This window comes from Symphalangus syndactylus, chromosome 13 (genome assembly GCF_028878055.3).
Source record: "Symphalangus syndactylus isolate Jambi chromosome 13, NHGRI_mSymSyn1-v2.1_pri, whole genome shotgun sequence".
Classification (NCBI taxonomy): Eukaryota; Metazoa; Chordata; class Mammalia; order Primates; family Hylobatidae; genus Symphalangus; species Symphalangus syndactylus.
In genome coordinates this window covers 65,437,774-65,454,696 of record NC_072435.2, presented here as the reverse complement: position 1 = coordinate 65,454,696, position 16,923 = coordinate 65,437,774, and the positions used below count along the sequence as shown (strand labels likewise).

General features: G+C 38.7%; 1 long non-coding RNA gene across 3 annotated transcripts; it reads left to right on the top strand.

Annotated features, from left to right (window-relative positions):
* The first annotated feature begins 216 nt into the window (after positions 1–216).
* LOC129460479 (uncharacterized) lies at positions 217–16,914 on the top strand. Of its 3 annotated transcripts, XR_008650236.2 has the most exons (4): positions 217–5,406; positions 6,246–6,401; positions 7,883–8,516; positions 16,761–16,914. It is a non-coding gene; the product is annotated as an uncharacterized lncRNA (long non-coding RNA). The 3 variants fall into 3 exon arrangements; XR_008650235.2 differs by having other exon boundaries at positions 217–6,401; XR_010114883.1 differs by having other exon boundaries at positions 217–6,401; positions 16,758–16,914.
* The last annotated feature ends 9 nt before the right edge of the window (positions 16,915–16,923 follow it).

Below are 16,923 nucleotides of genomic sequence, written 5' to 3'. Positions count from 1 at the left end.
ACTAATAATTTTTAGTACAGTAAGAATTTTGGCTGTGCGTGGTGGCTCACGCCTGTAATCCCAGCACTTTGGGAGGCTGAGATGGGCAGATCACGAGGTTAGGAGATCAAGACCATCCTGCCCAACATGGTGAAACCCCATCTCTACTAATACAAAAATTAGCTGGGTGTGGTGGCACATGCCTGTAGTCCCAGCTACTTGGGAGGCCGAGGCAGGAGAATGGCGTGAACCCGCGGAGGTGGAGCTTGCAGTTGCCACTGAACTCCAGCCTGGTGACAGAGCGAGACTCTGTCTCAAAAGAAAAAAAAAACAATGTTATGAGCACAGAAATATGGGTCAATATTTGTCCCCTTTGAAAAAATTTCCTGAGATAACTTGAAGCTCACATCTAAATCTCTTATATTTGTAGCTGTGGGAGAGGAAAGACTTTTACTCTATTTTCTTAGGTTTTGCTGCTGTGGTCTGTGAATTGGACTGACAAAAGGCAGATTAATAGGAGAAAAAGCATACAGATTTTGTTTGATGTTAATATTTTTATGTGGTGCAGGGGGCTTCATAGAAAGGAGTGAAAATTCTAAGGAAGCCGTTAGGCCCAGGGTCTTCTATATCATTCTCACAAAGAGAAATAAATAATGGAGACATGACAAAGCAAAGGAAAAAGAGACTCTTGGGCTACGGGTGGGGAAGTGTGGGAAAGTAACTAGAAAATATATGGGGAAACTAATGGATAATAAGAGTTATTTTATTAATAGTAAGGCTTGCCTTTGGTGATAAGAATGTTCTCCTCCTTCTGGTATAGGGAGGTCACCTTTCCCATGGAAATGTATGCTTTGCCTTAAGGTAGAAAGGGGAAAGACAAAGACTCTCCCCTGCTGCTGTTTCTCAATGGCTTTCAGCTCAAAATAATAAATATGCCAAAGTGGTATATCTTGGGGTGACATGTTCTGATCCTCTTCACAGTCTATTTCCTCTTTTCTCAAAAGGAGCTGTAGAAAACATTGCTCCTTCGAGACTCCATCTCAAAAAAAAAAAAAAAAAAGGAAAACATTGTTCCCTAATGGTAGTTGCTGTTCAATGTTTATTTACTCACATCACAGCATAAAAGGTTGCAGTATAAATTAGGTGATTATGACTTTCTAACAGAGGAAACTAAAGTCACTTAGACTTTTAAAATTCCTATTCACTTCGTAGTTCATTAGGTTTCATTAGGCACACACGCACATACACACATTACAGAAGGAAACTAAAATATTTCAGATTTATGTATGTATGTATGTATGTATTCTTTATTTTTGAGATGCAGTCTTGCTCTGTCGCCCAGGCTGGAGTGCAGTGGCGTGATGCCGGCTTACTGCAACCTCTGCCTCCCCAGTTCAGTTCAAGCAATTCTCTTGGCTCAGCTACCCTAATAGCTGGGACTACAGGTGCGTGCAACCACGCCCAGCTAATTTTTGTATTTTTAGTAGAAATGGGTTTGGCCAGGCTGGTCTTGAACTCCTGACCTCAGGTGATCCACCCGCCTCAGCCTCCCAAAGTGCTGGGATTACAAGCGTGAGCCACCGTGCCTGACCCTGGATAGTTTTAATAGTAGAGTCAATCTGTGTCCATTTACTAGTCAATCCTCTTTCATGTACATAATTATTTCTAAGGAAAAAACAAAAAAAAGACCCACCCTCATTCAAACATCTGTATATTTACCGTATAATCCTCCTACTGGATTTGCTCTGGATTTAATTTTCGAAGGCTCTAAAGTCTTTAACTGAAGCTTAAAAAACAAATAGACTTTAGGTATCTAGGCTTTATTCTGAGTTCGATGCCTCCTAAGTTTTTAAGACTTAACAAGAACCATTTCACTTTCCAACATTCACTTTAAAAATGTTTTTCCATACTTTTTCTGACTACAAAATATATGTTTACAAAATATCAGAGTGGTTTGTCTAATGTTATTTGCAAAGCAGTGACTTCCTGGAGCTGTCATTAACTATACTATGTCTCCCTCCCCCAAATCCCAGGATAATCCCCTCTGAAGGCTTGGTAGACTTTACAGAATTATTATGACATCCTGAGTGTTCTTCAGGCTTTGAATCACAGAAATTATTTTTCCAGCATTATAAGTTATCTGTGATCATTTTACTGCCATGTCCTCTGAAATACTCAAGAAGACAAAGTCAATATGGCTGAATTTGGCGCTGAATTTGCTCTATGACCTTGCAGTCTCTTGGGTCTCTGAATGGTGCTGGCATTACCAGGAGAGATGGGATGTGTGAGTAGGCCCATACAGCAATCAGAGGAACTCTAGACAGTTCCTACAGAGTTGCTGTCTGTAGAGGCCCCTATAGAGTCATCACTAATCATTAGCAAGTTAGCGAGGAATTACTTAATTCCAGAGCTAATGCCTCAGAGCGCACTACTACAGAAATAGGATTTTGATGTGAGGGGAGGTAGGAAGTGTCATTTTGATGCCCTGGGTGCTGCCCAAATCTACAGAATGCAATGAAAGGCAGTGCTACACACCATGGGAATATGAATTACAATGGAAGAGGAGAAAGGAGGGAAGCACAAAAAGAGGTAGAATAGCGCCGAATTCATATCAGTTTGTCTGTCTTATAGTTTTTCTGAACGGTGGCTCTGTTTCAGAGCTAAACCGTTCAGAAAAGGGTTAGAGAAAAATACTCTGAGCTTATTCCCCTCCTCACTTTGATACCTATTTTGAATATTCTTTTTTAATGGTCACATCTGAGTTTGCCCAACTCCTATATATACAGAAGCAGCATCATATTGAGAGTTGTTATAAAGTAGATCAGTGAAAAAAATTAAACCAAAATGTTCACATTTAGGTCAAAACATTTATATTGCTCTCATGAAGTAAACTGGTAATTTTCTTGTTATTTAAATGAAACCTATGACTATAAGACATTCTAAGAAACAATCTTCCTTATAGCCTCAGATAATGACTTCTCTGATTGCTAGATCTCTATTAGCAGGACACAAACTAATTATAGCTGTCTGATTGGTGTTATTTGGGAAAAGTAATTGTCCAAAAAAAGGGAATATGCAGATAGGCTGGTTTAATAATTTGTATATCATTTGCCCTTTGGCAAATTTTATTTATATTAACATATAAATTTATATTATAAACATATACATTTATATTAACATATAAATTAACTCACAAAGCATATTCTCTGGAACAATTACATAAAATATAACCAAGCTCATAAAATCTCTCTCCACACACTAGAATTTCCCATAATTCAAAATGGAAAAAGAACTCAAGATTCTGAAAACATGTAAGACTGCTTCACTGTGCCATAGAATTTTGAGTCGTTTCCAATAAAAGACTTTCTTTAATGTTGGGCAAAAATGTCTTGCCAAATAGGTCAGCAGAAGGTAGAGAATACAAGTTTTGGGATATCTGCCTAGGCATGCCAAGGCTGTTCAGTTATTTAATACTCTCACGTTCTACATGTAGCTTCAATGGCCAGAATGCAGATTCTGAAAACAAACAAACAAACAAGTACTTGAGAATAATGTTCAATCTGTTACTAGAAAGGAGCCCCGATCCAGACCCCAAGAGAGGGTTTTTGATCTTGTGCAAGAAAGAATTCAGGGCAAGTCCATACAGTAAAGTGAAAGCAAGTTTATTAGGAAAGTGAAGGAATAAAAGAATGGTTACTCCATAGGCAGAGCAAACCCAAAGGCGGCTGGTTGCCCATTTTTATAATTACTTCTTGACCATATGCTAAGCAAGGGGTGGATTATTCATGCCTCCCCCTTTTAGACCATATAGGGTAACTTCCTGACATTGCCATGGCATTTCTAATTGTCATGGTGCTGGTGGGAGTATAGCAGTGAAGACGACCAGAGGCCACTCTTGTCACCATCTTTGGTGGGTTTTAGCCGACTTCTTTACTGCAACCTGTTTTATCAGCAAGGTCTTTATGACCTGTATCTTGTGCTGACCTCCTATCTCATTCTGTGATTTAGAATGCCTTACCTCCTGGGAATGCAGACCAGCAGGTCTTAGCCTTATTTTACCCAGCCCCTATTCAAGATGGAGTTGCTGTGGTTCAAACACCTCTGACAAATCTACGAGAATAAAGCCCAGAAATCATTGCAGCAATTTATGTCATCTAGTCTCAAAAATTCTGTTGCAACCCAGGAAGTGGATCATGCCTAAAAGGCTCTGAATAGAGGATTTAAGGATACTGTAGTATTTCTGAAAACTTTGATAAATGGCTATGAACATTAGATGGTAATTGTTTGAGTCATCAATGAAGATATTAATATTAATATTTTTCACAAGATCCTTTTTTCAGATTAATGAGATCCCTCCCTTAATTTATTTATATTTGGAGGGGGTGGTCCCAAAATACAGAAAATGTAATGAATATCTGTGATAAATGCTCACCACCAAAATGAACAAACAACTTTTATTTTCTTCAAGATTTTCTTTTCTTTTTAAAATACTGTATGTTTTCTTAACCAGGCCCATTCTTTTCCCTTTTCCTGAAGTTTGGCATCATCTGGTGTACACATCCCAATTATATTTTTGTATTTGTACTCTATTTATTTTATGCATTTTAATGTAGTTTTGTAATATTCTCCATAAATGTCTTGACCAATTTTTTAAATAATTGTGTTACATTTTCTAATCATTATTGCTGTTAAGTATGGTGTTGTTTTTTGACAATCAATCTTAGATTAGGTAATCTTCCGCATTCACTTAATTTTACAAGTTATCTAAAGGCTTTTTAGACTTCTTCTAGGAAGGCAATTATATAGTCTACTGATGAAAATTTCCTCTCTTCTTTTCAATCCTTATACCCTATATCTCTTTTTTCTCTTATTATTCCTTTGGTTAGGAATGCCAGTACAAAATTGGGAAGTAAAACGATTGCAGGTATCCATGTTTTATTTCTTATTTTAATATAAACGCTTCTTAAGTTTCACCATTTTGACTAATACTTGCTGTCACTGCTTAGTAGATTCACTTGATTAGGTAGGTGAAGTTGCCATCTATACACATTTTTTGAGTTGGTTTTTCTGCTTTATTGAGAGGAGCATATGGCTTTTCTCTATCAATCTCTGTTTTTTTTTTTTTTTTAAGACTGTCTTGCTCTGTCGTCAGGCTGGAGTGCAGTGGTGTGATCTTGGCTCACTGCAATCTCCGCCTCCCGGGTTCAAGTGATTCTCCTGCCTCAGCCTCCCTAGTAGCTGGGATTACAGGCATGCACCACCACACCCAGCTAATTTTGTTTTTTGGATTTTTAGTAGAAACAGGGTTTCACCATGTTGGCCAGGATTGTCTCGATCTCCTGACCTCGTGATCTGCCCGCCTCAGCTTCCCAAAGTGCTGGGATTACAAATGTAAGCCACTGCGTCCGGCCTCAATCTCTTAATATGGTAAATATTATTAATTTTATAGGCTTTCCTGATTTTTAAATCACCTTTGGCTTCATAGCATGAATCTATTTGGTCACACACAAATTTAATTCAACATGGTAATTTTAGGACTTTTTCATTCATTCATTTAGTAAGTACTCATTGAGTACTACTTACATGACAGGAACTTAGGCAATAGAAGTATAGCAGTAATTAAAACAAATTTTTAAGAAATCATTGCCTTCATTGATTACATTGAAGGAATCGGTTAACAATTATGATTAATAAGTAACATATATAATATGTTAGACAGTGATCACTGTTAAAGAAAAGAACAAGAAAGAGGAAATACAAACTCTTCAAGAAGAGCTCAAATTTAAGTTGAGTGCCCAGAGAAGTCCTCATAAAAATGCAAATTTGAAAAATGCCTGTAGAAAGGGAGCCTAGCTCTTCTGCTACCTGGGTGAAGAATATACCAGGCAGAGGAAACAGAAGTTAAACAACCCTGAGGTAGGAACATTTCTGATACATTTGAAGAGTTATTTGGTAACTTTTTTTTTAGAAAACTGACCATTTCACTGAAATTTTCAAATTTATTGGCATAAAATTATCTATAATTTTAAATTATTTTATTAAACTATTGTATTTGCAATTCCTTATATTGCTGTTTTGTCACTTTTGATTTTGATCAGACTACCTAGAAGTTTGTCTATTTTGTTACTATTTTCAAAATTATTATTACCTAATATTCTCTGTAGATTGGAGTTGGCAATTTACACATTGCATCTCTGATGTGCAAAAAAAGTCACTTGATATTTCTTTTCTACCCCAGGTAACATTCTTTCCTCTCACCCTCACAGTGGACGCTAGTAAACCTCTGCATCTCTTCAACGTCAAACAGGAGCTGCTGAAAATTTGGGGCTTCTGGCCCAGACCCTCCCTCTGCCTAAACACATCATGCTGCCATTTTGACTCCACTGCAACTGAATGCTATTGGCATGAAGATATTCTGTAAGGTAACCTTCTCAGTGATTCGAAAAGGACACAAGGTGCCTTCGTATTGCCATTTCTCTCAACCCCTGTGCTAACCACCTGCATAAGCTTGGGTTGCATAGCAGTTGTAGTTGAAATTAAAGAATCATCAGTATAAAGAATAGCAGAGATTGGGGCCTAGTCAGCCAGGGAGAAAGCTGAGCTCTTCTGAAGCAGACATCTTGCTCGTATCAAGCAAGGTGGCAAGGGTTCCAGACACTTTAAGAGTAGAAATAGTTAAGGACCAAGGACAATGTTGGAGACAAATGGGATAAGACACTCTAACTAGAGTATATTAATCATAAACATCTTGGGGCCCTGCTTGCTGGGGAGAGTCTGCTCTTCCCAGGGTTAGCTAAATCTTAGAGATAGAGAACACTTGCCCAAGAGTCTATTCTTCAAATGTAAATCAACCAATCTAGGCCCCATACCTTCAACCACCTCCTCTACTAGGCCAAGTCACTGTAGCCCTGCCTTATTAATCCCAGGGCCAGGTATCAGATAACTAGGGGCAGTCCCTAGCCAATCTTAAACCCGTTTACCCTGCCTCACCATTTCCTTCCTGTGAAAACCACAATAAAGGCTCTTTCCCATGCTTTCCTCTTGCTCCCTTTGCCTCCTCACTGACTTTTGTGCTTCCCCATGTGGCCTTGCATGACAGCCATTTCTCTGTTCATAACAGTCATTTCTCCATCTGCATGTCTTGCCATTCCTAATTAAAACAAATCCCAGGAATATTTTAAAGCACAAAAGATCACATATAGAACCATAGACCTGTGTGCCCAATGCCATTAGGATGTGTAAAATGCCCTTGCAACCATCCTAAGAAGGATGAAAATTTGGGAGAGAGATTACAGTCTTTGAATGAAGATTTAAGCAGCTCACACTTCCTAATCTCAAAGATAATGAGCTCATTGTTGTTCTTGGTGGGAAAATTTTTTTTTTTCAAGCTTTACCTTCCCAAGGATAGTGGCAACTGATTATGGACGATGCTTTAGCTACTTAATTCTTACAATGAGCAACACTGAAAAGCTTCTGAGTTTAGTTCTTTAAATTAGGAACTTCTGCTTAAATGTCCAATGCTTTAAGTTGGTTGCAAGGATCACAGAGGTGACATCATATTTTCCTAAGAGTTTTTTATTTAGCAGAACAGCGTAGATCAGTGTAGTCAGATTGCCTGATTTGGAATCCAGACTCCCACAGGCAGTGTGACTTTGGACGAGTTGCTTAACTTTTCTTTATCTTAGTTTTCTCACCTATGGAATGAAAATAATAATGGTATCTTCTTGCTACGGTGCTTGTGAGGAGTGAATTAGATGATCCACAGAAGTTATTAGCATAATGTTTGGCATTCATTGTGTACTCAATAAATATCAATCATGGTAAAAAAAATTAGAATGATTATTAGTATGCCTTTGTGCCATATACTGTGCTAAGTGATCCCTTGTTTCCTTTACCCTCACAGCACACCTGGGTATTATTACTGGCAGAAGGTGTCCGGGTTCTTGGTGTTTTGAACAAAGAATTGGACAAAATGCACAAACATAGCAATGAAAGAAAAGCACAGATTTTTTTTTTTTTTTTGAGATGGAGTCTCGTTCTGTTGCCCAGGCTGGAATGCAATGGCACGATCTCGGCTCACTGCCCTCCTGGGTTCAAGTGATTCTTCTGCCTCAGCCTCCCAAGTAGGTGGGATTACAGGCACCCACCACCACACCTGGCTAATTTTTGTATTTTTAGTAGAGACAGGGTTTCACCATGTTGGTCAGGCTGGTTTCGAACTCCTGACCTCATGTGATCCACCCGCCTTGGCCTCCCAAAGTGCTGGGATTACAGGTGTGAGCCACCACACCCGGCCTGAAAAGCACAGATTTATTGAAGCTAAAGTACACTCCACAGAGTGGGAGTTGGCTAGAGCAAGCGGCTCGAGAGCACCAGTTACAGAATTTTCTAGGATTTAAATATTATCATCTAGAGGTTTCCCACTGGTTACTTGGTGGACATCCTATGTAAATGAAGAGGATGAAGTGAAGTTACAAGATTATTTACTTGGTGTACACCCTATGCAAATGAAGAGGATGTTTCCTGCCATAGCTGAGGTAAAGTTACAAAGTTATTTACTTGGGTGTAGAATGTTGGGGCTTTTTCTGTTTTATTTAGTTCTAGGAAGTCCTTAGGTTCCCTGCTTCCAGACCCTCTTCTTCTGCCTCAGTATTATTACCTAGGAATGGTGGAGCTGTGCTTGAGTGCTCTGAATCTGAAGCCCACGCTCTTAATTACAAGCCCCATGTGACTGGAGGTTTAATAGAGGGTGAGTCAAAGAAATAGTTCAGGAACTCTGGCATCATTCCACTATATCAAGTATCCAAATATGAAAAACAAGAGAACTTGGCATGCCCTGTGACACTTTTCATGTTGTCACTGATGTTGCTGGTATTTAGACTCGGCAAGCCAACTTACAGTCTATAAGACATCCTATAAACTTTCTTGAAAACACTTCATGAAATTTATACTTTTTACTTTTCTACAGAGGCAAATATTATTGAAACATTTCATATGTACTGAAAAAAAGACATTCTTTGGCATCAAACTATCTAGCATGAGGGTATTTTCTGGAACATCAAACAATCATTGATAGCTATCTATGATAGATTTGCTTAAATGAAAGCCAGCACGAAGCAACCAAATTGTCACATCTAACCATGAACAATGACACTCATTAAGTTATGGGAATATCAGTATCAAAACGAAAGACTTTTTCACCTCGTACTTAACCTGATCATTGATCTCTTGAAAAATAAAAGAGCACGATTAAGGGACAGTAAGAAAGAAAGGGAGAGAAATTGAACAGGAAGTCCTACTTACTTGGAATTTACAGAACATGCACACTACTATCCAAACAAACTGCACTATCCAAACATACTACTACAAGTGCCATTATTTCTTGACTAGCAAGTCAGAAGCGATACATTTCAGAGACATAAATTAGCTTTGATGGAGATTTTGTAGTTAAAGTTTGAACTCTGAGTAATTGCATTAATATAAGTAGTAACGTGTAAATCCCCCTCCAATAGGGAGTGCAGAACTCCAAAAAGGATCACTGAGCAAAGATGAATAAGACAAATTAAAAAAAGAGGATTGGTGTGTGCAGTGGCTCACGCCTGTAATCCTAACACTTTGGGAGGCTGAGGTGGGGGGATCGCTTAAACCCAGGAGTCTGAGACAAGCCTGGACAACATGATGAAACCCCATCTCTACAAATGTGCAAAAATTAGCTGAGCATGGTGGTGTGTGCCTGCAGGCCCAGCTACTTGAGAGGCTGAGGTGGGAGGATCACTTGAGCCCAGGTGTTCAAAATGGGGCCACTGCACTCCATCCAGCCTGGGTGATAAAGTGAGACCCTGTCTCAAAAACAAAACAAAACCCCCCAAAAAACGATCTACATAGGGCAAAGGGCAAGGTGAGGAACTTCTCTTTTGGTCCTCCCAGCTCAGAATTTAATTTACCTATCCCTTAACAATAAAGGATTAAAGTGACTACCAGAAGCACTCCATGTCTTATTTGTAGTCTGTTGTGTTATAAGTGGTTGCTTAGGTTGGTAGCGAGTAACAATACACAATATAGCATTTATCCTTTTGTCAGCAATATAAAGTCCTGAGTAAAAGACCTCCTTCAAGTGTTGTTAATGGAACTGGGGAAAATTCAGCTGATAATTGCAGTGTATCTTTGTTACCCTTGAAAACTTGAGAGATAGAAGAGAGACAGAGAGAGAGAAAAAAAAAAAACCCTGATGCCTTAAGGCATCTATTGTATACAATGAATTAACTTCTCTTATTTGCATCTATAATATTAGTTATGTGCCATCCTCCTTGGAAGAAATGAGAAAATAATATTCAAATCAGTTTTTGGTAGAGTTTAATTTTCTTGTGAAACTCCCATTGAGAAAGGCTGCTAGAAAACATATTCAAAGGAGACTTTGTCCCATCTGGATATGTCATAGATTTCACTGATATACTGAGATGTTAACTTACTTGTTTCTTGGTACCAACATTTCACCCAATGGCATCAAAATAAACTTCAAAGCACTGACATTGGTGCTCAAAAAATTATGTGTTCAAATTCTGATTCTGCCACCTCCAGGGTGTCTGATTTAGGGAAAGTCACTTATGCCTCAGCTATGACATGAATAATATATATGACATAATACCATACCTACCTTACAGGGTTGCAGTGATGATTTCGTGAGACAATGTGTGTAAGACAGACCTCAGCACACTGTGAACACTGAACGAATGTTATTAACCACTGGAGATAACAATCCTGAGTAACCCACTGTATAGCTTTCCTCTTGGGGAGATTGAGAACAACACAGAACCATTAGACCTGTCTCCTACTGAGCCATCTGGTATTGATTTTTCAGTTGCACATCCTGGAGACTTACTAGGGCCATAAAATTAAGGAAGCAATAATTCTCCCCTGACCACTCAGCTGCTAAAATGAAGGGACCTGGAATTTTACACCCTCTAGGATAACACAGAGAAAGCCTTGTAATAGGGTTCCTGTTGCTTATTTCAAGACTGTTAACTAAGAGCAAAGGAGTATTTGGTATGCCGGAGGGCTTTACATTATCCATTAGCATTGTGGTCTCTAAGTTCTTGTCATAACTTACAGTGGTGTTTTATGAACAAATTAACCCCAAGTAGCTTTTGCAGTAATAAAATATGCTGTGGAAGGCTTGCTCATTTTCTGCATGCATTTTACTCTTATGTTAGACATGGAGAGTGAGAAGATATGAGAGAAAAACCATGAGAAGAGGCAGAGAGAGGATGTGCAAAGAGAAGAGGGAGAAAAAGGATGTATTGATCCTATTCTTATTTTACTTCAACTAAACATGTATTTTCTAAGTCTTTTTCTCAAACTACAAAGAAAAAAAAGCAGAGTCAAGTCTTATCTTTCTTAAAAAAAATAAAGTACATGTACTGCTTTTTTCTGATTATGAAGTAATACAAGTTCCTTATAGAAAATATGAAAAGCACACTGAAGAAAAAACTAAATTCCCTATAATATTATTAACCAGACATAAATATTTGTGGTGTTTGGTACATTTCCTTCTATTGATAATCTGTTTTCTATGTATGCATGTTGGTGAGGTCTAAACTCTGATCTTTTTTCTCTCTTGCCCAAATTCCTATCTAAGGGCCTGGGGACTCACATCCAGCAAACCATAAAAATCTCACCAGATGGGTTTTATTTAACCCTACACAATGTGGCTTCCTTTCCAATCTGACTCTGCATAACATCACATGATAGATTAAAAAGGAAATCAAAATATTTTATCTCACGATTTTTTTTTAACTAGACTGAAAAACCTCAAAATATATTTCTTTGCCATATTTTGAAATGGCTCTGCAAAGCCGTCTTTTGTGGGGGATAGTTTGCATCTGTAAAGAATCTCTATTAACATAATTAGATCTTTTCCCTTCCAGGCCTTGAAATCCTGAAGAGATTAATCGAGATTCTAGCCCCTTTTAAAGGTGTGAATAGGAAACATCTGCTCTAAGAGTGGCCACCTACGGACTTCTTAAGACCCTTGGTCTCCACAACCCCTTATTTTAACCCAGACACTCTTTTCTATTGATTCCAGGTCTTCAGATGGTAACTTAACTCTTCCAAACAATTGCCAATTAGAAAATCTTTGAATCCACCTATGACCTTCAGCCCCACCCCCTTCCCGCTTTGCATTGTCCCATCTTTCCGTTCCAAACCAATGTATACCTCACATGCATTGATTGATGTATCAAACCAAGCTGTAACCCAAACTACCTTGGGTATATGTTCTCAGGACCTCTTGAGACTGTGCCTCAGGCCATGATCATTCATATTTGGCTCAGAATAAGCCTCTTAAATCTTAAAATATTTTACAGAGTTTGACTTTTTTTTTTTTTTTTTTGCCAATGTAGGTATCATATTGAACAATTTTATATCTTCCTCTCTTTGAATTATTATTCCTAGGTGCATTTCTCCATGTAATTGAAAATTATTTTAAAGATAAAATTTGACCAATTCATCATACTGTTAAATCAAGGTTAGCCTAAAGCTGCCTCCTTACATATTTTCAGTTCAGCCTAAAGGTTTCTGTGTATGTAGTGAACTGTAACCTAAAGGTATAAACAGTCTGTAACCTACTCTTGTGCCACTCACTGAGTTTGAGCCACCCTAAGGGGGCCAACTGTTCAAACCACATTCAAATAAGGTGAATGCCAAGCTGTAACCAATCTGGCTGTTTCTGTAGCTCACTTCTGTTTTCTGTATGTCACTTTCCTTCTTCTGTCTATAAATATTCCACTATGTGGCTACCCTGGAGTCCCTTGCAGCTTACTCTGGCCCAGGAATCTGCCAATTCATGAATTGTTCTTTGCTCAGTTAAACTCTGTTAAAGTTAATTTCGCTAAGGTTTTTCTTTTAACAATACCATACATAAGAATAAACTCCAAATGAATCAGAGATCTAAATGTTAAAATATTGACCTAACAATGCTAAAGGAAGATTGGGATGATTTTCTCTATAGCCTGAGTGGAGGGAATGCTACCTAAATATGACAGAATTCAGATACAATTTCTAAACATTGATAAATTTCACCACATAAAAATCAAAACCTTTTGCATTGCAAAACAAACAAACAAACAAACAAAAAACCCTCAGAATCCCACCACAAGCAAAGTCAAAGGGCAAAGAACAGATTGAGAATAACTATTTGCAGCATACGTCAGAAAGTACTAATTTGTCTGATATATAAAGAACTTTAAAGAAAAACAAACCAAAAATCCTTTAGAAAAAAGTGAACATTAACAGATTACATATCTATATTAAACATAAAGAGATGACCAGTTTTATTAATAATACAAGAAATGCAAATTGAAAGAAGACAAAGATACTACATCTAACCTATTAGAATGCAAAAATTTAAAAGCTTGGCAAGACTGACAGGCAACAGAGGCCCTTATACAATGTTGGTGGGAATGCAAAATGGTACAATCCTCATAGAGGGGGATATGACAATATCTAACAATATTACATATGCTTTTATCCTTTGACTCAGCAATCTTACCCCTAGGAATTTACTCTGATGATGTACTCCAGGATATGAAAACACATATACACAAGGCCATCCTTTGCAACATTATTTGTGATTGCAAAATATTGGAAACCACCTAAATACACAAACAAAAAACAGTTGAATAAAATATGATACAAGCATATAATGCAGTATCATGCATCTATATATTTTTAAAAAGAGGAATATCTCTGTAGATTTATATGGATTTCTAGGATATGTTAAGTACAAAACAGTATCTATAGTATGCTACCTTTTTGCAAGAAACAAGAGGAAATAAGAAAGTATCCTTTATTCATGTTTGCAATTAATTTTGCAAAAATAACAGGAATGATAAACGAGAAGCTAAATAAAATTGTTTGCCTACTGGGGTAGAGGAAATGCAATGGAAGAGATTAAGGGAAAAGTAACGCTTCTTTGTGTATATGGTTTCGTATAGTTTTTATTTTGAAAGCATGCTAATGTTCTGTATGTTTTTTAAAATAAATCAAACAAAGATGGGAGAAGAGTCTCTAAAACTGAATGCAAACATAAACAATGGAATCCACTGTATTTCAAATGAATAACATAACCTAACTCAAAGGATTGTTGATGAAAATGGAACTAATCAAAGTTGCTTTTGAACAACATATTTTAATATGTACTGTGATAGGCAGCATTCTAGGATGGTTCCTGGCTTTGTTTTCTGTTGCTATAACAGAACCACAGACAGGGAAATTTATAATATATAGAAACTTATTTAGCTCACAGTGTGGAGGCTCGGAAGTCCAATATCCACAGTATGGCATCTGGTAAAGGCCTTTGGGTTGCAGGACAAGTAATGGCATGCAAAAGAGAAAAGCTCAAGGAGTTGAAGAGCCTGCTACCTGTGTAACAACCACTTCCCAAGATAACTAACCTACTCCTGAGATAGTGACATTAATCCATTCAAGAGGGCACAGCCCTCATGACCTTAAAACCTCCCATTCAGCCCCACCTCCCAGTATTGTTGCCTTGGGGATTATGCTTCAACATGACTTTTCAGGGAGACACATTCAAACCATAGCGTCTCACCCCTGGCCCGCCAAATTCATGTCCTTCTCGCAAACGTAATGCATTTATTCCATCCCATTAGCCCCCAGAGTCTTAGCTTGTTCCAGAATCATCTCAAAGATCCAAAGTCTAGAGTCTCATCTAAATTAGATATGGGTGAGGCTCAAGGGATGATTCACCTTGAGGCAAATTTATCTCCTGGTACAAGCCTGTGAAATCAAAACAAATTATAGACTTCCAAAATACAGTGGTGAGACAGGCATGGGACTGCCATTCCCGTACCAAAAGGGAGAAATAGGGAAGAAGAAAGGAGTAACAGGCCCTAAGTATAGGTTCAAAACCCAACAGGGAAAACATCATTTAAATTTTAAAGCTTCAGAATTATCTTTGTTTCCATGTCCTGCATCCTGTGCATACTGGGCCTAGGAATGGGCCTCCAAGGCCTTGGGCAGTCCTGTCCCTATGGTTTTCCTGGGTTCAGTCCACCCAGCAGCTTTCATGGGTTGGAGTCTTATGCCTGCAGCTCTCTTAGGCTGGAGTTGAATGCGGGTCTTTATGTTCTGGGGTCTCTGTGGTGATCCTGCTCCCTTGGCTCCATTAAGCACTGCCCTAGTTGGGGCTGTCTGTGGCAGTTCCAGCTCTGACCCCTCATTTTCATTGTCAGCAACATCCTTCAAACTCTAGGCAGAGGAAGCCACGTCCCCATAGCCCTTGCGTGCTGCATGCCTGCAGATTTTACCACATGGATCCACCAAGAGTTATCACTTGCACCTTCTAGAGCAGCAGGTTGAGCCACAACTGGTATAGCTGAGGAGCACTCTGCTGGAATGTAGAGAGCAGAGACCTGAGGTGGTCCTGGGCAGTGAGCACATAGAGGGTGCCTTAGGCCAGTCTCCCAAAATCATTCTGCCCTCCTTGAGCTCTGGACTTATGATAGGAGGGGCAGCCTCAAAGATCTCTGAAATGTCTTGGAAGTCTTGCTTTCATGGTCCTCATGAATAGCCTCTGGCTTCCTTCAATACATGCTAATCTTTTTGTTAAAGGGTGACTTGGCTGCGCCCTTACATGCTTTTTCATCCTTTACATGACCAGGCTGCAAATTTTCCAAATCTTTCTGCTTTCTTTCCTTTTAATTATAAATTTCATCTTAAATAATTTCTCTCCTCTAGCATCTCACTATAAGCAATTAAAAATAGTCATGCAGTAATCTGAATGCTTTGCTGCTTAGATATTCTGTTAGATATCCTAGTTTGTCCCTCTTAAATTCTACCTTCCATAAAGTCCTCAGGCATGGATGCAGTTCAACCATGTTATTTGCTACTTTATAACCAGAATGGCCTTTGCTCTAATTTTCAATACTTTATACCTCATTTCCATTTGAGAACTTTTCAGAGTGGCCTTTATTGTCTATATTCCTGTCAACATTCTAGTCATGACCACTGACTAATCTCTAAGAAGTTCCAGACTTTCTGTAGTCTTTTCTTCTTAGCCCTCACTAGAATCAATTTTAATGCTCAATTTTTGGCAATGCAGGCTTTTTCTAGCCTGTTCCTTCAAGCTCTTTTAACCTCTATCCTTTATCCAGTTATAAAGCTGCTTCCACATTTTAGGTATCGGTCATAGCAACAACCTCACTTCTCAGTGGCAACTTTCTCTCTCAGTCTGTCTTCTGGAGCTGTAACAGAATACTGCAGATGGGTAATTTATGATGAGCAGAAATTTATTTAGTTCAAGGTTCTGGAGACTTGGAAGTCCAATATCAAAGGGCTGGCATATGGTGAGGGCTTTAGGCTGCCTCATCCCATGGAAGAAGAGTGGGGCACATGCAAAAGAGAAAAGCACAAGGCACTGCGCCTGCTTTATAACAACCCACTCCTGAGATAACTAACCTACTCCTGTGATAATGACAATCAGTTCATGAGGGTGGAGCCCTTATGACCTAGTATCTCCCATTCAGCCCTATCTCCTAACACTGTTGCACTGGGAATTACATTTCAACATGAGTTTTGGAAGGAACAGTCAAGCCATGGCAGCTTGCAAGATTCCCACCCCCTGGTGTATAAACCCTATAAAATCCCCTCCCCTTGAATATTGTAGGAATTAGTGAATATGACGGGATAGTTGCTCCATGTGAGCAAAGTGATGAGATACTCATTCCCATTATTATGTTATGTTGCTTAAAATTTCATCACAGCAGATAGCCCAGACTACCCCACTGCCGGAGTCTCCTGCTGACCTTGAAAGAGCAAACTGACAATGTAGCAGGGACTAGCAGGTGGCTTTTAAGGAAGTGGAAAATAGCCCCCAGCTGACAACCAACAAGAAAGTATGTCTTTGTGCCTACAACTGCATGGAACTGA